The sequence below is a fragment of the Scyliorhinus canicula genome, chromosome 14, assembly GCF_902713615.1.
Source record: "Scyliorhinus canicula chromosome 14, sScyCan1.1, whole genome shotgun sequence".
Classification (NCBI taxonomy): Eukaryota; Metazoa; Chordata; class Chondrichthyes; order Carcharhiniformes; family Scyliorhinidae; genus Scyliorhinus; species Scyliorhinus canicula.
The window spans coordinates 31,903,579-31,924,737 of record NC_052159.1 but is presented as its reverse complement, the minus strand read 5'-3'; positions in this window follow the sequence as shown (position 1 = coordinate 31,924,737).

The window sequence follows — 21,159 nt, the reverse complement described above, 5'->3', positions numbered from 1 at the left end:
GATATACTTACACAATCCATGCATGCAATCACTACATTTCACATGGACTTACAGCATGCCAAATCTTTCGAACAAGAGACAGTTGAGATATTCTGAATTTTCCGCCCAAGGACAAAGAATGATAATGCAGGTGACAATGACAACAATGTACATTTATATAGTGCCTTTAACATGATAAAACAACACAAGGTGCTTCACAGGACACGCAGCCACATAAGGAGATATGAGGTTCGGATTGCATGGTGACCCAATGGTTAGCACTGCTGCCTCACAGCAACTGGGTCCTGGGTTCAATTCTGGCTGTGGGTGTGGAGGCTGCACGTTCTCCCCGTGACTGCAAGGGTTTCCTCTGGCTGGTCCATTGTCTCCCACAGTCCAAAAATGTGTCGGTTAGGTGGATTAGTATTGATCAATGCATGGGGTTACAGGGGTGTGGGCCTAGGTCGAGTGCTCCTTTGGAGGGTAGGTGCAGACCTGATGGGTTGAATGGCCTCCTTCTTCACTGTAGGGATTCTATGATCAAAAGCTTGGTGAAAGAAGCAGGTAAAAGGGCGGAGAAGTTTAAGGAGAGAATTCCCCAGCTTGGTACCTGAAGACACAGCTACCAATAGTCATGATATTAATACAGGGCGTACTTATGAGACCAGAATTATAGCGCAAATGTCTCTGAAGATTGGAGGAGATTACAGAGGTAGGGATGGGTGAAGCCGGGACAACATTTGTTTTTAAAAATGTCCATCTAATCAAGAGAATTTTATTTGGAGACCAGCAGATTGAGGCCACCTCCAACTTCTCTCTCCTCCATAAAAGACCATGAAGGAGGGAGGAAATAGTTAACAGGGAAGCAATGTTAAAAGCAGGGCTGAAGTTCAGCAGAGGACAAGTAATCCAATCCAGGACTCCTCCCACCCAATGTGGCGAAAGAAACTGCAAACACCCATTAATGGAAAGTCTCTCTGTTGTACGCAGAACTATACCAATAACGAAATTGGATGAACACAAAATGTACAATCATTTAAAATTCTGCAATATGTTTAAAATATGCCTGGGGGGGCGGCACGGTGGCACAGTGGTTAGCATTGCTGTCTACGGCACTGAGGACCTGGGTTCGAATCCCGGCCCTGGGTCACTGTCTGTGTGGAGTTTGCACATTCTCCCCGTGTCTGCGTGGGTTTTACCCCCACAACCCAAAGATGTGCAGGATAGGTAGATTGGCCATGCTAAATTGCCCCTTAATTGGAAAAAATAATTGGGTAATCTAAATTTATAAAAAAAAATATGCCTGGTAAGTGGCAATAAATGGAAAGCTGTTGTACCAGCTACAGATACCAACAGGAAAAAAAAAGGCATTTTCTGAAATATAACTGGTGATAATATAATTCATGTGGAAAAAGTATCAGTTCATTGGAAAAATATCACTTCTGTTTTTTTCTTGCAGGGGGCTGATTCCATATGAGCTAAGATACCAGCCATTACTCACCCATCACTATCTCACTTGATTCAATTCCCTTTCCCAGGATGATAACAAATATCTTCCATTACAATTGAGAAGAAGTTATTTTTAAACGATTTTTAGTCAGATCTCTGAGCTCAATGTTTTAAGTAGTGATCAGGCCAGTACAGAGTCGTACAGACTAAGAGACTCCCTGATTTGAACCCAGGGGTTTGGCTTTTAGGTCTCGCTGTCGCCGGGAGTGGAAGCAGAAGGGGATTTGTGAGGGGCTGGCGGGGTAAAGGCTACCAGTCCACACATGTTGGGTAGCCGATCAAGCTTGTTAACTAGAGGTTGATAAAAGAAGGTTGCTAGGGATTCCCCTGCTGGCCTACAGGTTCCTGAAAGCAGTTTAGTTGCCTGGATGTGGCCTCCTAGTGGCTGGCTGGCGATCCAACATTCCAGGTAAGCCTAGAGGCCCTTTGTGCCTCCCTGGGTGTTCCAGCAGCTGTTGGCTGCCTTATAGAGGGGGTTCCTTCCGACAGTGGTAGCCTGTTTTCAAATTAATATTTTGAGAGAGTACCTCCATTTTGAAGTGCCCTCTCTTTTACTTACCTGTCAATATGTGATGTTGCTGCCTCTGATTGGCTCTCCAACTTTGAGAGCCCAGCTGCTTTCCTTATTTGGATAGCAACCACCCTCTGGTCACTCCAGTGAAAGTCACATTAAGCGATGGTTTCCCACACAGTGCTGGCTTCTGACCCCCATTTGATCCTGAAGGTGGGAATCGGAAGCCGTTGGCAAGGATAATTCTTCCCCAGGTTTGTGATGCTGGCAGTACTTAACCAGGACTACAGCAACCGGTCTCAGTGTTCTAGGTTTTAATAGCAAGGAGAAAAAGATTCGTGAGTGTTCTGTCCCTCGCCAACATCCAGTGTTCATATAATTGGACACTATCAAGCTCCCAGTCTCCACACAGTTACGTGTAGATTGACAATGACTGACTGAGTGGATCAGTGGGAGATATCATTCAGCAAGAACCTGGCCATTGGAGCTTCCATTCTGCAACAATCAACACCTTCAGGAGAGATAGTGAGAAAATTGGAGAGCACAAAGTTGTTTTATTTTTTTAATTTATAGTACCCAATTCATTTCTTCCAATTAAGGGGCAATTTAGCGTAACCAATCCACCTACTCTGCACATCTGTGGGATGTGGGGGCGAAACTCACACAAACACGGGGAGAATGTGCAAACTCCGCACGGACAGTTTCCGAGAGCTGGGATCAAACCTGGGAACTTGGCGCTGTGAGGCAGCAGTTCTAACCACTGCACCACTATGCTGCCTGGAGAGCACGAAGTTAAGCAAAGATCTTTTACAGAAGGTTGGACCAAATTTGGACTCCGGAGAGCTTAAGTTAAGACATGGATATTTTATCCAGAGGAGTTACACATGAATTCATATGTACAAATATGAAAAACAAACCTGACTTAGATTCCAACTACATGCAACACAAACTAGTTTACAGAGTAAAAATTATATTCATGTATTTTGCAAATAATAAGTCTCAGGGGTCTAATATGGAAGACCATTAAGCAATGGCCATGAAATCAGGACTGATTGCGTACAATATTCAAAGAGAATTTTGTTTTCAACAGTAAGATTCAGTTGCTACATTTAAAGGAAGTTGGGACACTGGGGCCGGGATTCTCCCCTACCCGGCGGGGCGGGGGGTCCCGGCGTCCCGGAGTGGCAAGAACCACTCCGGCATCGGGCCACCCCAAACGTGTGGAATTCTCCGCACCTTTAGGGGCTAGGCCCGCGCGGAGTGCCTCCCGCTCCGCCGACCGACGTGAACGGCCTTTGGCGCCCCACCGACCGACGCGAACGGCTGGCCAAAAGGCCTTCACCAGTCTGCGTGAGTCCGCACATGCGTCGGAGCGTCAGCAGCTGCTGACGCCACCCCGGCGCATGCGCCGGAGGGGGGTCTCTTACGCCTCCGCCATGGTGGAGGCTGTGGAAGAAAAAGGGTGCCCCCAGGGCACAGGCCCGCCCGCCGATTGGTGGGCCCCGATCGCGGGCCAGGCCACCGTGGGGGCAACCCCGGGGTCAGATCACCTCGCGCCCCCCTCAGGACCCCGGGGCACGCTCGCGCTGCCTGCTCCCGCTGGCACCAGAGGTAGTTTAAACCATGTCGGCGGGAGAGGTCTGACAGCGGCGGGACTTCGGCCCATCGCGGGCCGGAGAATCGCCGCGGGGGGCCCGCTGAGCGGCATGGCGCGGATCCCACCCCCGCCGATTCCCGGGTGGCGGAGAATTCTGAACACGGCGGCAGTGGGATTTACAATCCACCTAAAAGGGTTCTGCGCTGTGAATTATAAAGTCAGAACCCAGAAACTTTGCCAAAAGCTTTTTCCTCTCTCTCCGTGCGTTTTTCCTGTTGTTGTGAAACTGACCTGAAATCGCAGAGGCTGAAGCAGAAATAGACAAATCTAGACACATCTCCCACCCCGGGATCCCAGCATTTCCTTCTGCATTCTAACCAGGCATATTCCTGGGTTTAGGCAGATTGCAATATACTCACCAAAGCCCTGCTCTCAGCCAGAGGACGGACGGGACTCCCTCTCTCTCTCTCTCTCTCTCAAACAAAGACAAGGCAGCTGGGAGGAAGGGGAGCCTTGAGGAAGATCTGCTGATGCCCCCATCCAATGGATGCCCGGGGCCAACGCACCGTCGCCCCCCCCCCGCACACCGCTGCCCCCTACCCCCCTACCCCTACCCCTTACCCCCTACCCCCTACCCCTACCCCCACCCCCTACTTCTACCCCCACCCCCCCACCTCTACCCCTACACCCCCCTCCCGCACTCGATGTAGGTAACTGAACGGCGTCAACCATCATCAATGGTTGACGCCGTTATAAACCTACTTTGATTTTCGCCGACGTGACCCGTGGCCACATCGACGGGACTTTGGCCCATCCGGGCCGGTGAATAAAAAAGCTTAAAAAAACAATGGCAACCTGCCGGCGCCAGCCGTTATCCGAGGCGGCCGGCGGGATTTGAAGAACGCCGTTTTATGGCGGGTGGGAGAATTTTTAACATGGCGGGAGCGGCAATATCGGTGCCGCCGGCCGATTCTCCGACCCTGCGTGGGGTTGGAGAATTTCGCCCCCGGTTTCCTCCCACAGTCCAAAGATGTGCAGGTTAGGTGGATTGGCCATGATAAATTGCCCTTCGTGTCCAAAAAGGTTAGAAGGGGTTATTGGGTTATGGGGATAGGGTGGAAGTGAGGGCTTAAGTGAGTCAGTGCAGACTCGATGGGCCGAATGGCCTCCTTCTGTACTCTGTGCTCTATGTATGTTGGTAGCAGTTTTACATCGTAGAGGCTGCAGAATCAAACCAGGCTGAATTCTCCGACCCCCCGCAGGGTCGGGGAATCGCTCGGGGCTGGCGTAAATCCCGCTGCTGCCGTGTTCAGAATTCTCCGCCACCCGGGAATTGGCGGGGGCAGGAATCGCGCCACCCGCTCGGCGGGCCCCCCACGGCGGTTCTCTGGCCTGCGATGGGCCGAAGTCCCGCCGCTGTCAGGCCTGTCCCGCCGACATGGTTTAAACTACCTCTGGTGCCAGCGGGAGCAGGCAGCGCGAGCGTGCCCCGGGGTCCTGAGGGGGGCGCGAGGTGATCTGACCCCGGGGTTGCCCCCACGGTGGCCTGGCCCGCGTTCGGGGCCCACCGATCAGCGGGCGGGCCTGTGCCGTGGGGGCACCCTTTTTCTTCCGCCGCCTCCACAGCCTCCACCATGGCGGAGGCGTAAGAGACCCACTCCACCGCGCATGCGCCGGGGTGGCGTCAGCAGCTGCTGATGCTCCGACGCATGCGCGGACTCACGCCGACCCGTGAAGGCCTTTTGGCCAGCCGTTCATGTCGGTCGGTGGGGCGCCAAAGGCCGTTCACGTCGGTCGACGGAGCGGGAGGCACTCCGCGCGGGCCTAGCCCCTAAAGGTGCGGAGAATTCCGCACGTTTGGGGAGGCCCGATGCCGGAGTAGTTCTTGCCACTCCGGTACGCCGGGACCCCCCCCGCCCCGCCGGGTAGCAATGTAGCAACTGAATCTGTTGAAAACAAAATTCTCTTTGAATATTGTACCCCTACCTCCCCCCCCACCCCTACCCCCCCCCCCCCCCCCCCCCCCACCCCACCCCTACCCCCCCACCCCAAGGGCGTCACAAAGGTCTTCGATGAATTTCGCCCCGGAGCACCCGGAGGAAACCCATGCAAACACGGGGAGAACGTGACCCAGCAGGGAATCGAACCTGGGAACTGGTGCTGTGATGCCAAATGTGCCACCGTGCTGCCCTAACGGAGAGAGAGGGAGGGAGCACCGCAAGATGGAAACATTCTCTGAAGAGATTTTACAACTTTAGAACTTCAAAAAGGCCACAGTTGATAGATCATCAATGTCAGGTTACCAGGAGACAAATGAAAATTGAACGTTTGGTGAAATGAAAGAACTCCAGTGGTCAACCCTCTTGGTCAACAGGGGTGGGTGAGGTGGAGAGTGCATCAGTGGGGGTTGGAAGAAAGGGTGAATTTTCAGAGTTTGCACTGTCATCAGGAACCCTTTCTGACTTGTGGCATGCTAGCACAGGGGTTAGCACTGTTGCTTCACAGCTCCATGGTCCCTGTTTCGATTCCCGGCTTGGGTCATTGTCTGTGCAGAGTCTGCACGTTCTCCCCGTGTCTGCGTGGGTTTCCTCCGGGTGCTTCAGTTTCATAGATACATATAGATACATAGAAGATAGGAGCAGGAGGAGACCTTTTGGCCCTTTGAGCCTGCTCCGCCATTCATCACAATCATGGCTGATCATCCAACTCAATAGCCTAATCCTGCTTTCTCCCAATAGCCTTTGATCTCATTCTCCCCAAGTGCTATATCCAGCTGCCTCTTGAATATATTCAAAGTTATCAACTACTTCCTGTGGTAATGAATTTCACAGGCTCACCACTCTTTCTGTGAAGAAGTGTCTCCTTATCTCTGTCTGAAATGGTTTACCCTGAATCCTCAGACTGTGACCCCTGGTTCTGGGCACACCTATCATTGGTAACATCTTCTCTGCATCTATCCTGTCTAGTCCTGTTAGAATTTTATAAGTCTCTATGAGATTCCCCCCTCATTCTTCTGAACTCCAGCGAGAACAATTCCAACTTAGTCAATCTCTCCTCATATGACAGTCCTACCATCCCTGGAATCAATCAGGTAAACCTTCGCTGCACTCCCTCGAGTGCAAGAACATCCTTCCTCAGAGAAGGCGACCAACACTGCACACAATACTCCAAGTGTGGCCTCACCAAGGCACTGTACAATTGCAGCAACACATCCCTGCTTCTGTACTCGAAACCTCTTGCAATGAAGGCCAACATACCATTTGCCTTCTTTACCACCTGCTGCACCCGCATGCTCACCTTCAACGAATGGTGCACAAGGATACCGAGGTCCCGCTGCACACTCCCCTCTCCCAATTTACAACCATTCAGGTAGTAATCTGCTTTCCTGTTTTTGTTTCCAAAATGAATAACCTCACACTTATTCAAATTATACTGCATTGCCATTGGTTAGCCCACTCGCCCAAGCCGTACAGATCTTGCTGCAGGATCCCTGCATCCTTGTCACAATTCAACCTCCCACCTAATTTGGTATCACCTGCAAACTTTGAGATGGTACATTTTGTTCCCTCATTCAAATCATTAATATATATTGTGAGTAGCTGGGGTCCCAGCACCGATCCCTGTGGCACCCCACTGGTTACTGCCTGCCAATTTAAAAAGGACCCATTAATCCCTACTCTTTGTTTCCTCTCTGCCAACCAGTTTTCTATCCACCTCAATACATTTCCCCCCAGGGCAGCACGGTGGCCTAGTGGTTAGCATAACCGCCTCACGGCGCTGAGGTCCCAGGTTCGATCCCGGCTCTGGGTCACTGTCCGTGTGGAGTTTGCACATTCTCCCCGTGTCTGCGTGGGTTTCGCCCCCACAACCCAAAAATGTGCAGAGTAGGTGGATTGGCCACGCTAAATTGCCCCTTAATAGAAAAAATAATTGGGTAATCTAAATTTAAAAAAAAAAAAAAATACATTTCCCCCAATCCCAAGCGTTTTAATTTTGCACAATAATCTCTTATGCAGGACTTTGTCAAACACCTTCTGAAAGTCCAAATATACCACATCGACTGGCTCCCCCTTGTCAACTGTACTGGTTACATCTTCAATGAATTCCAACAGATTTGTCAAGCATGATTTTCTCTTCAGAAATCCATGTTGACTCTGACTGATCCTGCCACTGCTTTCTAAATGTTCCGCTATAAAGTCCTTGATAATGGATTCAAGCATTTTCCCCACTATCGATGTTCGGCTTCCTGGTCTATAATTCCCTGCTTTCTCTCTACCTCCATTTTTGAATATCGGAGTGACGTGAGCTACCCTCCAATCTGCAGGGACAGTGCCAGAGTCTATAGAATCCCGGAAGATGACTACCAATGCATCCACTATTTCCAGAGCCACCTCCTTAAGCACTCTAGGATGCAGATTCTCAGGCCCTGGGGATTTGTCCACCTTCAATCCCATCAGTTTTCCCAGCACCATTTCTCTACTAATGTTGATCTCCCTCAGTTCTTCCCTTTCATTCTCCAACATTTCTGGGATCTGATTTGTGTCCTCATTTGTGAAGAAAGAACTAAAGTATGTATTTAATTGCTCAGCCATTTATTTGTCCCTTATTATGCATTCCCCTGTTTCTGTCTGTAGGGGGCCTACATTTCTCTTTACCAATCTCTTTCTCTTCACATATCTGCAGAAACTCTTAGAGTCGGTCTTTATGTTCCCTGCAAGCTTCCTTTCGTACTGTACTTTCCCCTCCTTACTCAATCCCTTCGTCCTTCTTTGCTGAATTCTAAACTGCCCCCAATCTTCAGACCTATTATTTTTCTTGGCCAATCTGTATGCTTCTTCCTTGGATCGGATACTATTTCTAATTTCCTTTGTAAGCCATGGATTGGCCCTCTTAGCCCCTTTGCTTTTGTGCCAGACAGAAATGAACAGTTGCTGCAGTTCCTCCATGCGTTCCTTGAATGTTTGTCATTGTCTATCCACTGTCATCCCTTTAAATAACTCTCCCCAATCTATCAAGGCCAACTCACGCTTCATATCCTCATAGTTCCCTTTATTAAGATTCAGCACCCTAGACTCCGAATCAACTACTTCACTCTCCAACAGTCCAAAGGTGTGCAGGTTAGGTGGATTGGCCATGCTAAATTAGTGTCCAAAAAGGTTAGGTGGGGTTACTGGGTTACGGGGACAGGGTGGAGGTGTTTGCTTAAGTAGGGTGCTCTTTCCAATGGCCGGTGCTGACTCGATGGGCTTAATGGCCTCCTTCTGCACTGTAAATGCTATGGTATTGCGGAACAGGAGTGTCCTGAACAGGATCTCCTACCCATTCAGTTTAATGGTCAGAAAATCGAAGCCAGTCCTACCACAACAACAACTTGGATTTATATAGCACCTTTAACTTGGGCACCAAGATGTTTGGTGAATTCTACCACCCTCTGGTGTAACTTATTGACAACGGCATGTCCGAGCCTCCTGATGCTGATTGACGGTAAGTGTGCATATTCAAGATGCAGCATGATTCGCAAAACTAAAGTGTTTTACTTGTGCCCTAATCAAACACAGCTATCAAGTGATTAGTCCACATTGACAGAGCACAATAAAGCTTACTGAGGTGGGTTGATCTGGATTTTCCTGGGAAGTTCCTCCTTGGACAAAGAGGAGGGAAACATGCAGCCGGAGCAGTGGCCCTCTGAATTCTCAATGGGGTGGGGTTACATCACAAGTCTGCTGGTTATTAGCATTTCAACGTCAAAACCTATTATGCACAAAGCATTCCAGTGTCACAATTAGTCCATGTGGGGTCATGGTGTTGACACGCTATTGCTCAAAAACATCCTTGCATCACAAACAGGAAATTCTAGGAACACTCAGCAAGTCACCAGGCCACATCTGCAAAGGGAACTGACAAGTTAACGTTAATAGAACATAGAACATAGAACACTACAGCGCAGTACGGGCCCTTCGGCCCTCGATGTTGCGCCGACCTGTGAAACCATCTGAAGCCTATCTGACCTACACTATTCCATTTTCATCCATATGTCTATCCAGTGACCACTTAAATGCCCTTAAAGTTGGCGAGTCTACTACTATTGCAGGCAGGGCGTTCCACACCCCTACTACTCTCTGAGTAAAGAAACTGCCTCTGACATCTGTCCTATATCTACCACCCCTCAATTTAAAGCTATGTCCCCTCGTGTTGGTCATCACCATCCGAGGAAAAAGACTCTCACTGTCCATCCTATCTAACCCTCTGACTATCTTATATGTCTCTATTAAGTCACCTCTCAGCCTTCTCCTCTCTAACGAAAACAACCTCAATTCCCTGAGCCTTTCCTCGTAAGACCTTCCCTCCATACCAGGCAACATCCTAGTAAATCTCCTCTGAACCCTTTCCAAAGCTTCCACATCCTTCCTATAATGTGGTGACCAGAACTGCACGCAGTACTCCAGGTGTGGCCGCACCAGAGTTATGTACAGCTGCAGCATGACCTTGTGGTTCCGAAACTCAATCCCCCTGCTTATAAAGGCTAGCACACCATATGCCTTCTTAACAGCCCTATTAACCTGGGTGGCAACTTTCAGGGATTTATGTACCTGGATGCCGAGATCTCTCTGTTCATCTACACTACCAAGAATCTTGCCATTAGCCCAGTACTCTGCATTCCTGTTACTCCTTCCAAAGTGAACCACCTCACACTTTTCCGCATTAAACTCCATCTGCCACCTCTCAGCCCAGCTCTGCAGCTTATCTATGTCCCTCTGTATCCTATAACATCCTTCAGCACTATCCACAACTCCACCGACCTTCGTGTCATCTGCAAATTTACTAACCCATCCTTCTACACCCTCTTCCAGGTCATTTATAAAAATGACAAACAGCAGTGGCCCCAAAACAGATCCTTGCGGTACACCACTAGTAACTGAACTCCAGGATGAACATTTGCCATCAACCACCACCCTCTGTCTTCTTTCAGCTAGCCAATTACTGATCCAAACCGCTAAATCACCTTCAATTCCATACTTCCTTATTTTCTGCAATAGCCTACCGTGGGGAACCTTATCAAACGCCTTACTGAAATCCATATACACCACATCAACAGCTTTACCCTGATCCACCTGTTTGGTCACCTTCTCAAAAAACTCAATAAGGTTTGTGAGACATGACCTACCCTTCACAAAACCGTGTTGAGTATCGCTAATCAACTTGTTCTTTTCAAGATGATTATAAACCCTATCTCTTATAACCTTTTCCAACATTTTACCCACAACCGAAGTAAGGCTCACAGGTCTATAATTACCAGGGTTGTCTCTACTCCCCTTCTTGAACAAGGGGACAACATTTGCTATCCTCCAGTCTTCCGGCACTATTCCTGTCGACAAAGACGACATAAAGATCAAGGACAAAGGCTCTGCAATCTCCTCCCTGGCTTCCCAGAGAATCCTAGGATAAATCCCATCTGGCCCAGGGGACTTATCTATTTTGACATTTTCTAAAATTGCTAACACCTCCTCCTTTTGAACCTCAATTCCATCTAGCCTGGTCGACTGAACCTGAGTGTTCTCCTCGACAACATTGTCTTTCTCCAGTGTAAACACTGACGAAAAATATCCATTTAATGCTTCCCCTATCTCCTCTGATTCCACACACAACTTTCCACTACTATCCTTGATTGGCCCTAATCTTACTCGAGTCATTCTTTTGTTCCTGATATACCTATAGAAAGCCTTAGGGTTTTCCTTGATCCTATCCGCCAACGACTTTTCGTGTCCTCTCCTCACTCTTCTTAACTCTCCCTTTAGGTCCTTCCTGGCTAACTTGTAACTCTCAAGTGCCCTAACTGAGCCTTCATGTCTCATCCTAACATAAGCCTTCTTCTTCCTCTTGACAAGTGCTTCAACTTCCTTAGTAAACCACGGCTCCCTTGCTCGACAACTTCCTCCCTGCCTGACAGGTACATACTTATCAAGGACACGCAGTAGCTGTTCCTTGAAAAAGCTCCACATTTTGATTGTACCCATCCCCTGCAGTTTCCTTCCCCATCCTATACCTCCTAAATCTTGCCGAATAGCATCATAATTGCCTTTCCCCCAGCTATAATTCTTGCCTTGCGGTATATACCTATCCCTGCCCATTGCTAAAGTAAACATAACCGAGTTGTGATCACTATCACCAAAGTGCTCACCTACATCTAAATCTAACACCTGGCCGGGTTCATTACCCAGTACCAAATCCAATGTGGCCTCGCCCCTTGTTGGCCTGTCTACATACTGTGTCAGAAAACCCTCCTGCACACACTGCACAAAAACTGACCCATCTATAGTACTCGAACTATAGTATTTCCAGTCAATATTTGGAAAGTTAAAGTCCCCCATAACAACTACCCTGTTACTCTCGCTCCTGTCAAGAATCATCTTTCCAATCCTTTCCTCTACATCTCTGGGACTATTCGGAGGTCTATAGACAACTCCCAACAGGGTGACCTCTCCTCTACTGTTCCTAACCTCGGCCCATACTGCCTCAGTAGACGAGTCCTCAAGCGTCCTTTCTACCGCCGTAATACTTTCCTTGATTAACAATGCCACACCCCCCCCTCTTTTACCATCTTCTCTGTTCTTACAGAAACATCTAAATCCTGGAACCTGCAACAACCATTCCTGTCCCTGCTCTACCCATGTCTCCGAAATCGCCACAACATCGAGATCCCAGGTACCAACCCATGCTGCAAGCTCACCCACCTTATTCCGGATGCTCCTGGCGTTGAAGTAGACACACTTCAAACCAGCATCCTGCTTGCCGGTGCCCTCTTTCGAACTTTTAACCCTATCCCTGACCTCACTACTCTCAACATCCTGTACACTGGGACTACAATTTAGGTTCCCATCCCCCTGCTGAATTAGTTTAAACCCCCCCGAAGAGCACTAGCAAATCTCCCCCCCAGGATATTGGTACCCCTCTGGTTCAGGTGAAGACCATCCTGTTTGTAGAGGTCCCACCTACCCCAGAATGAGCCCCAATTATCCAGGAAACCAAAACCCTCCCTCCTGCACCATCCCTGTAGCCACGTGTTCAACTCCTCTCTCTCCTTATTTCTCACTTCGCTAGCACGTGGCACGGGTAACAACCCGGAGATAACAACTCTGTTTGTTCTAGCTCGAGAACAGCCACTCGAGAACAGCCCCTTCACAAACCACCTTCAACTTACGCTGACCGTAAGCAAATCTGCACGTATGCAAATCTCCCCGGAACAGCCAATCAGAAGCTCTGCTCTGCTGCCCTCTGCTGGATGCTCACCTTCCGTCGAACTCCTCGGGTCACTGATGCAGGTGCACCTTCAACTTACGCTGACCGCACTGCACGTATGCAAATCTCCCCGGAACAGCCAATCAGAAGCTCTGCTCTGCTGCCCTCTGCTGGATGCTCACCTTCCGTCGAACTCCTCGGGTCACTGATGCAGGTGCACCTTCAACTTACGCTGACCGCACTGCACGTATGCAACTCTCCCCGGAACAGCCAATCAGAAGCTCTGCTCTGCTGCCCTCTGCTGGATGCTCACCTTCCGTCGAACTCCTCGGGTCACTGATGCAGGTGCACCTTCAACTTACGCTGACCGCACTGCACGTATGCAAATCTCCCCGGAACAGCCAATCAGAAGCTCTGCTCTGCTGCCCTCTGCTGGATGCTCACCTTCCGTCGAACTCCTCGGGTCACTGATGCAGGTGCACCTTCAACTTACGCTGACCGCACTGCACGTATGCAAATCTCCCCGGAACAGCCAATCAGAAGCTCTGCTCTGCTGGATGCTCACCTTCCGTCGAACTCCTCGGGTCACTGATGCAGGTGCACCTTCAACTTACGCTGACCGCACTGCACGTATGCAAATCTCCCCGGAACAGCCAATCAGAAGCTCTGCTCTGCTGCCCTCTGCTGGATGCTCACCTTCCGTCGAACTCCTCGGGTCACTGATGCAGGTGCACCTTCAACTTACGCTGACCGCACTGCACGTATGCAAATCTCCCCGGAACAGCCAATCAGAAGCTCTGCTCTGCTGCCCTCTGCTGGATGCTCACCTTCCGTCGAACTCCTCGGGTCACTGATGCAGGTGCACCTTCAACTTACGCTGACCGCACTGCACGTATGCAAATCTCCCCGGAACAGCCAATCAGAAGCTCTGCTCTGCTGCCCTCTGCTGGATGCTCACCTTCCGTCGAACTCCTCGGGTCACTGATGCAGGTGCACCTTCAACTTACGCTGACCGCACTGCACGTATGCAAATCTCCCCGGAACAGCCAATCAGAAGCTCTGCTCTGCTGCCCTCTGCTGGATGCTCACCTTCCGTCGAACTCCTCGGGTCACTGATGCAGGTGCACCTTCAACTTACGCTGACCGCACTGCACGTATGCAAATCTCCCCGGAACAGCCAATCAGAAGCTCTGCTCTGCTGCCCTCTGCTGGATGCTCACCTTCCGTCGAACTCCTCGGGTCACTGATGCAGGTGCACCTTCAACTTACGCTGACCGCACTGCACGTATGCAAATCTCCCCGGAACAGCCAATCAGAAGCTCTGCTCTGCTGCCCTCTGCTGGATGCTCACCTTCCGTCGAACTCCTCGGGTCACTGATGCAGGTGCACCTTCAACTTACGCTGACCGCACTGCACGTATGCAAATCTCCCCGGAACAGCCAATCAGAAGCTCTGCTCTGCTGCCCTCTGCTGGATGCTCACCTTCCGTCGAACTCCTCGGGTCACTGATGCAGGTGCACCTTCAACTTACGCTGACCGCACTGCACGTATGCAAATCTCCCCGGAACAGCCAATCAGAAGCTCTGCTCTACTGGATGCTCACCTTCCGTCGAACTCCTCGGGTCACTGATGCAGGTGCACCTTCAACTTACGCTGACCGCACTGCACGTATGCAAATCTCCCCGGAACAGCCTATCAGAAGCTCTGCTCTGCTGGATGCTCACCTTCCGTCGAACTCCTCGGGTCACTGATGCAGGTGCACCTTCAACTTACGCTGACCGCACTGCACGTATGCAAATCTCCCCGGAACAGCCAATCAGAAGCTCTGCTCTGCTGCCCTCTGCTGGATGCTCACCTTCCGTCGAACTCCTCGGGTCACTGCTGCAGGTGCACCTTCAACTTACGCTGACCGCACTGCACGTATGCAAATCTCCCCGGAACAGCCAATCAGAAGCTCTGCTCTGCTGCCCTCTGCTGGATGCTCACCTTCCGTCGAACTCCTCGGGTCACTGATGCAGGTGCACCTTCAACTTACGCTGACCGCACTGCACGTATGCAAATCTCCCCGGAACAGCCAATCAGAAGCTCTGCTCTGCTGCCCTCTGCTGGATGCTCACCTTCCGTCGAACTCCTCGGGTCACTGATGCAGGTGCACCTTCAACTTACGCTGACCGCACTGCACGTATGCAAATCTCCCCGGAACAGCCAATCAGAAGCTCTGCTCTGCTACCCTCTGCTGGATGCTCACCTTCCGTCGAACTCCTCGGGTCACTGATGCAGGTGCACCTTCAACTTACGCTGACCGCACTGCACGTATGCAAATCTCCCCGGAACAGCCAATCAGAAGCTCTGCTCTGCTGGATGCTCAACTTCCGTCGAACTCCTCGGGTCACTGATGCAGGTGCACCTTCAACTTACGCTGACCGCACTGCACGTATGCAAATCTCCCCGGAACAGCCAATCAGAAGCTCTGCTCTGCTGCCCTCTGCTGGATGCTCACCTTCCGTCGAACTCCTCGGGTCACTGATGCAGGTGCACCTTCAACTTACGCTGACCGCACTGCACGTATGCAAATCTCCCCGGAACAGCCAATCAGAAGCTCTGCTCTGCTGCCCTCTGCTGGATGCTCACCTTCCGTCGAACTCCTCGGGTCACTGATGCAGGTGCACCTTCAACTTACACTGACCGCACTGCACGTATGCAAATCTCCCCGGAACAGCCAATCAGAAGCTCTGCTCTGCTGCCCTCTGCTGGATCTCTGCTCTGCTGCCCTCTGCTATATACTGTTAAGTATATAGACCTGTCATCAGGATAGATTCCAGATTCTCCCCGTGTCTTTGTGGTATCACCCCCACAACCCAAATGTGCAGGTTAGGTGGATTGGCCACGCTAAATTGCCCCTTAATTGGTAAAAAAAAATAATTGGGGATTCTAAAATTTAAGAAAAAGGATAGATTCCAGAATCACTCCAGCATCTGCAGCATTTTGTTTTTAGCTTAGATTTCTCTGCATCAACAGTTTAGGTTAAGCTCTGCAATGATTTAAACATCTCCCTCCCAGCTTCTCCCCCTTATTGTCACAAGTGGCTAACTAAAGGATAGTAAGAAGTCTTACAACACCAGGTTAAAGTCCAACAGGTTTGTTTCAAACACGAGCTTTCGGAGCACGGCTCCTTCTTCAGGTGAAGGAGCCGTGCTCCGAAAGCTCGTGTTTGAAACAAACCTGTTGGACTTTAACCTGGTGTTGTAAGACTTCTTACTGTGCTCACCCCAGTCCAACGCCGGCATCTCCACATCATAACTAAAGGATGGCACTGTAGCGCAGTGGTTAGCACTGGGTGCCTCACATCACCGTGACCCAGGTTCGATCCTGGCCCCGGGTCACTGTCTGTGTGGAGTTTGCACATTCTCCCTGTGTCTGCGTGGGCCTCATCCTCACAGCGCAAAGATCTGCGGGGTATGTGGATTGGCCACACTAAAATTTGTCCCTTAATTGGGAGAAATAAAATGAATTGGGTGCTTTAAATTAAAAACACTGTGGCTAACTATGACTCCCAAGTTCGCTTAAAACATTATTAGCAAATAATTGGGACTCTTTGTTTAACAATTCTTTATTCCGTGGCCTTTGTAGAGCAAAATGAATCTCTTTCACATCATTACAGTTCTATGTATTTTGCTTCAAGCCTTTAAACTAAATTACAGCAGATATGATATCAGATCAAGTGCTGAGCCTTACATCAGCACAATGAGACATTAATGCCAGGACATCAATTTACTGTGCTGGATATCTCTGTTGCCAGGATACGTGTGGGCTACTTCAAAGGAAAACTGCACAGTAATTCTGGCTCTCTGTTACCATAGCTTTAGCCCTATTAACCTTACAAGCCCATACATGTGAACCTTTCAACCTAGGACGAAAGTTTACCCTGAGATGGGAGGGGGATGATGATGCTCGGACGATTGTACCAACAACCCTGCAGCAGGATTTAGAAAATGGTGCTCACTGTGTAAAAACATGCATAGGTTTTGTGCGATTCCTGGAATTTTTTGATGTCAGCCGTGATTACTATAAACGCTGCCCAAATAGCTGCGGACTTTACTTCAACGAAATCCGCAGATTTTATTTTCCTGTCGATTTCCTCCTGCTACTTAAATTTCCTCCGCTCCCTCTTTTGACCTGCCTTTTCTTGAATTTGTTTTTCAATACAATTTTCTTCCTTCTCAGTACTGGCTCTCACTGGTGTATGGTTGCTCTGGCATTAACTGGGCAGCTTTCTCTATCTCACTCAAGTAATGGAAATCGTGGCTAATTGGCCACACATCCATAAAAGGGAAAGAAAGACTTCCATTTATATAGGGCCCTCCATGACCTCAGGACGTCCCTGAGCACTTAATGACCAATTAAGTACTTTTGAAGTGTAGTCACTGTTGTAATGTAGGAAAATATGAGTGTCAAAGGCTTGCTGAAACAAGTTAACTCAGCACAAATTAAAGATCTATCCTTGGACCTTTTAGTTCAGTTCCACACTGGACATCAAATTTACAAGCTGGCCACTGGGAGGCGCATGCGAGCAGCTAACTTTTCCCTTGTCTTCCCTTGGTGAAGTGTTTGACCCTCCACTTGCATGCTCTCTTGATCAAGATAGTTAAAACCACTGGCTCAGTATTGGATGAGTAATGGATACAGAGTAATGGATACAAACTAAGTCCAACAAATCTTATAAGGAATGGTTTGAAAATCATGGTTGTGTGCCTTCAATTTGCACAGATTTGATTCCAGAGGATACTCCTTGATGGAAATACCATGTTGCCAAACCACCACTCTAGTTTCAAGGACCTTCTAATGGTCAGACTTCATGTATTTAAAAAAAATATTTTTGTCCGGCACAGTGGTACAGCATTGCTGCCTACGACTCTGAGGACCTGGGTTTGATCCCAGCCCCGGGTCACTGTCTGTGTGGAGTTTGCACATTCTTCCTGTTTCTGCATGGGTCTCACCCCCACAACCCAAACATGTGCAAGTTAGGTGGATTAGCCACACTTAATTGCCCCTTAATTGGGAAAACAATAATTGTGTACCCTAAATTTATATTTTTTCATGGGATGTGTGTGACACTGGCAAGGGTAAAATTTATTGCCCATCCTTAATTGACCTTGGAAGGCGGTGCTGAGCTGCCTTCTTGAGCCACTACAGTCCATGTGAGTTAGGCAGACCCACAGTGCTGTTAGGGAGGCTGTTCCAGATTTTTGACCCAGTCACAGAGAAGAAGTGGTGATATATTTCCAAGTTAGGATGGTGAGTGACTTGGAGGGAACTTTGAAAGTGTTGGTATTCCATGTGTTTGCTGCCCTTGTTCTTCTAGATTGTAGAGGTTGCAGGTTTGGAAGATGCCGTCAAGAGAGTCTTGGTGGGGCAGCACAGTGGCGCAGTGGGTTAGCCCTGCTGCCTCACGGCGCTGAGGTCCCAGGTTCAATCCCGGCTCTGGGTTACTGTCCGTGTGGAGTTTGCTCATTCTCCCCTTGTTTGCGTGGGTTCCGCCCCCACAACCCAAAGATGTGCAGGTTAGGTGGATTGGCCACGCTAAATTGCCCCTTAATTGGAAAAAAATAATTGGGTATTCTAAATTTAAAACAAAAGGGAGTCTTGGTGTTGCTGTAGTACATCTTGGCGATGATACACACTGATGTTAATCCACCACCATTAAAACTGAGGAAAAATAACGATTTAGTATCTCTGCCATTTCAGTGTTCCCCATTATTAACTCCCCCGTCTTGTCCTCTAAGGGACCAACGTTGACTTTAATGACTCTCTTCCTTTTTATATACTTATAGAATATTTTGCTATCTGTCAATTGGTTGGCATTTCTTTCCCTGATTGGCACCCATAGCGCCCAAGCAATAGCATTATTGAGCAAAGGTCACACCCATAATAGATTTTGTATCACTATTAAAGCTTTATATAAACTTATAGATTCAGAGTAAAATTAAACTTGAAGTTAATCTCCAGGCAACAGGGAATATCTGATTTGCTAAACATTAGAAAATTCCTGTTTGTCTATGTGGCTGAACTCTAAAGTTCAATGTCTCTCGAAGCACAAATATTACAGGCCTTGTCTTTATTTCCTCTTTCAATTTTCTTTTCTCCTCTCCGTTCTCTTGTTAAAGCATTTCTCCCTCACTCCAGTCTGATTCTGCTGCTTAGAGCCTCCATCTAGCAGCCTGTCTAGCTTCCGATCATTGGAAAATCACGGAAAGAATCTTATGGGCAGGATCTGACAAATTTTAATATTCCACCTTGCCCTGGCCCTCAGTGTCCTGCTTTGTTTTGCTCTCCCAATTTTATATTGACAATGACAGCCAGATGAGGATTAGCTGTCCATACAGTCATGCTGTATTTAAGCATCAAGGCTTCTAATACTCCAACCCACAAACAGAAGCTATGTAATCACGGGGGGGGGGGGGGGGGGGGGGGGGGGGGGAGAAACACAAAACAGATAATAAAAAATAGCTGGGCCAATTCTAGGGAGAAACGGAATACTGAGCAATACCCCAGCAGCGAATTAAAACAAGTTCCAGAAGAGCACTGAGGTAGTGAGATATATTCTCCAGAATCTAACCTATGTTTTGTACTGAGATGGAATAGCTTCAGCCAGTGACTCACCAAACCTCTTTCTAAACTAAGCTACTGGAGAATTTGAATGCCGTTGCACAAGTGGACAATTTGTTTCAGAGGGTACTGACCCTTTGCGAGCAAAGAAACTCGTATCTTAATCTAGCTCTATACTTTTTAAACATAAATTTAGAGTACCCAATTCATTATTTCCAATTTAGCGAGGCCAATCCACTTACCCTGCACATTCTTGGGTTGTGGGGGTGAAGCCCACGCTAACACGGGGAGAATGTGCAAACTCCACACGGACAGTGAACCAGAGACGGGATTGAGCCTGGGACCTTGGCGCCGTGAGGCAGCAGTGCAACCTAGTTCTTTATTTGCTCAACTTATAGGTATAACCCGATCCTGCCTTATGTATCTCGTAGAAATAGTCAACCCACACGGGCACAGTCTAGATGCTTCATCGTTAAGAATCTCAATGAAATCTTCCTGAACTCCACCCTTGACGAGAGCAAAACGACACAACTCTCGAAGTCTATTGTGATAATGATGGGCTTTGAAACGCGATATCAATCTGGTGTCCTTTTATCTGAACCCAGTAGGTCATCCGTATGTGGGCAACACCCCAGTTGATCTTTCTTCACCTGGCACTCATAAACCTGCAACTTGGGTCGGGTTTCCTGTGCAGTAGGGGCAGTGCGCTGACCCAGTGGTTAGCACTGCTGCCTCACGGTGCAGGTCCCAGGTTCTAACTTGGTCCTGGGTCACTGTCCGTGTGGAGTTTGCACATTCTCTCCGTGTTTGCGTGGGTTTCGCCCCCACAGCTCAAAGATTTAAAAAAAAATTTAGAGTACCCAATTATTTTTTTCAATTCAGGGGCAATTTAGCGTGGCCAATCCACCTAACCTGCACATCTTTGGGTTGTGGGGGTGAAATCCATGCAGACATGGGGAGATGTGCAAACTCCACACGGACAGTGACCCAGGGCTGGGATTCGAACCCGGGTCCTCAGTGCCGTAGGCAGCAATGCTAACCACTGTGCCACCGTGCTGCCCCACCACAGCCCAAAGATGTGCAGCCTAGGTGGATTGGCCACGCTAAAGTGCCCCTTAATTGGAAAAAATGAATTGGGTACTCTAAATTTTAAAAAAAAGGTTTCCTGTGCAGAAACCAGGGGCATTATTCTGACAAATCTTTTCCCTCCTTAACCCCAAACTATCGCAGTCAACTGCAGAACCATACCATTGCCCTGGCGGAGATCACCTAACCCAGTCCAAACTGGGACTAAAACCTATGGCCTTTCTTTTCTGTGTAGATATGTGTGGCACAGAGACAAAAGGGATCGATCAACTCATGCACTGGCCAATAGATTCGAATTTGCCTGTAGTTCTGGGTTGAGATCTTGGCGTGTTGTGGTGACAAGCAGGAATTTTAAACTGCTCATGATGGGCAGGGAGTGGAGGTTAAATTGGCAAATTAAACCCACTCCTAACCTGCTGCAAAAGAACATGCTTTTCTTTCAATTGTGGCAGGCTTTGGGTTGTCTGAATAATCTACTCTGGAGAGATAGTTTCTGAGTTTAAATGAGGCTCTTTTTCTGACATTTAAGCACCAATCATTTGGGTTTTCCAGGAATGGGAAACCCAGCAGCTAAACGGAGATGGGAGTGGCTGAATCCAGCTTGCAAATTTATTTTATAGCACTGCTTGAGGGC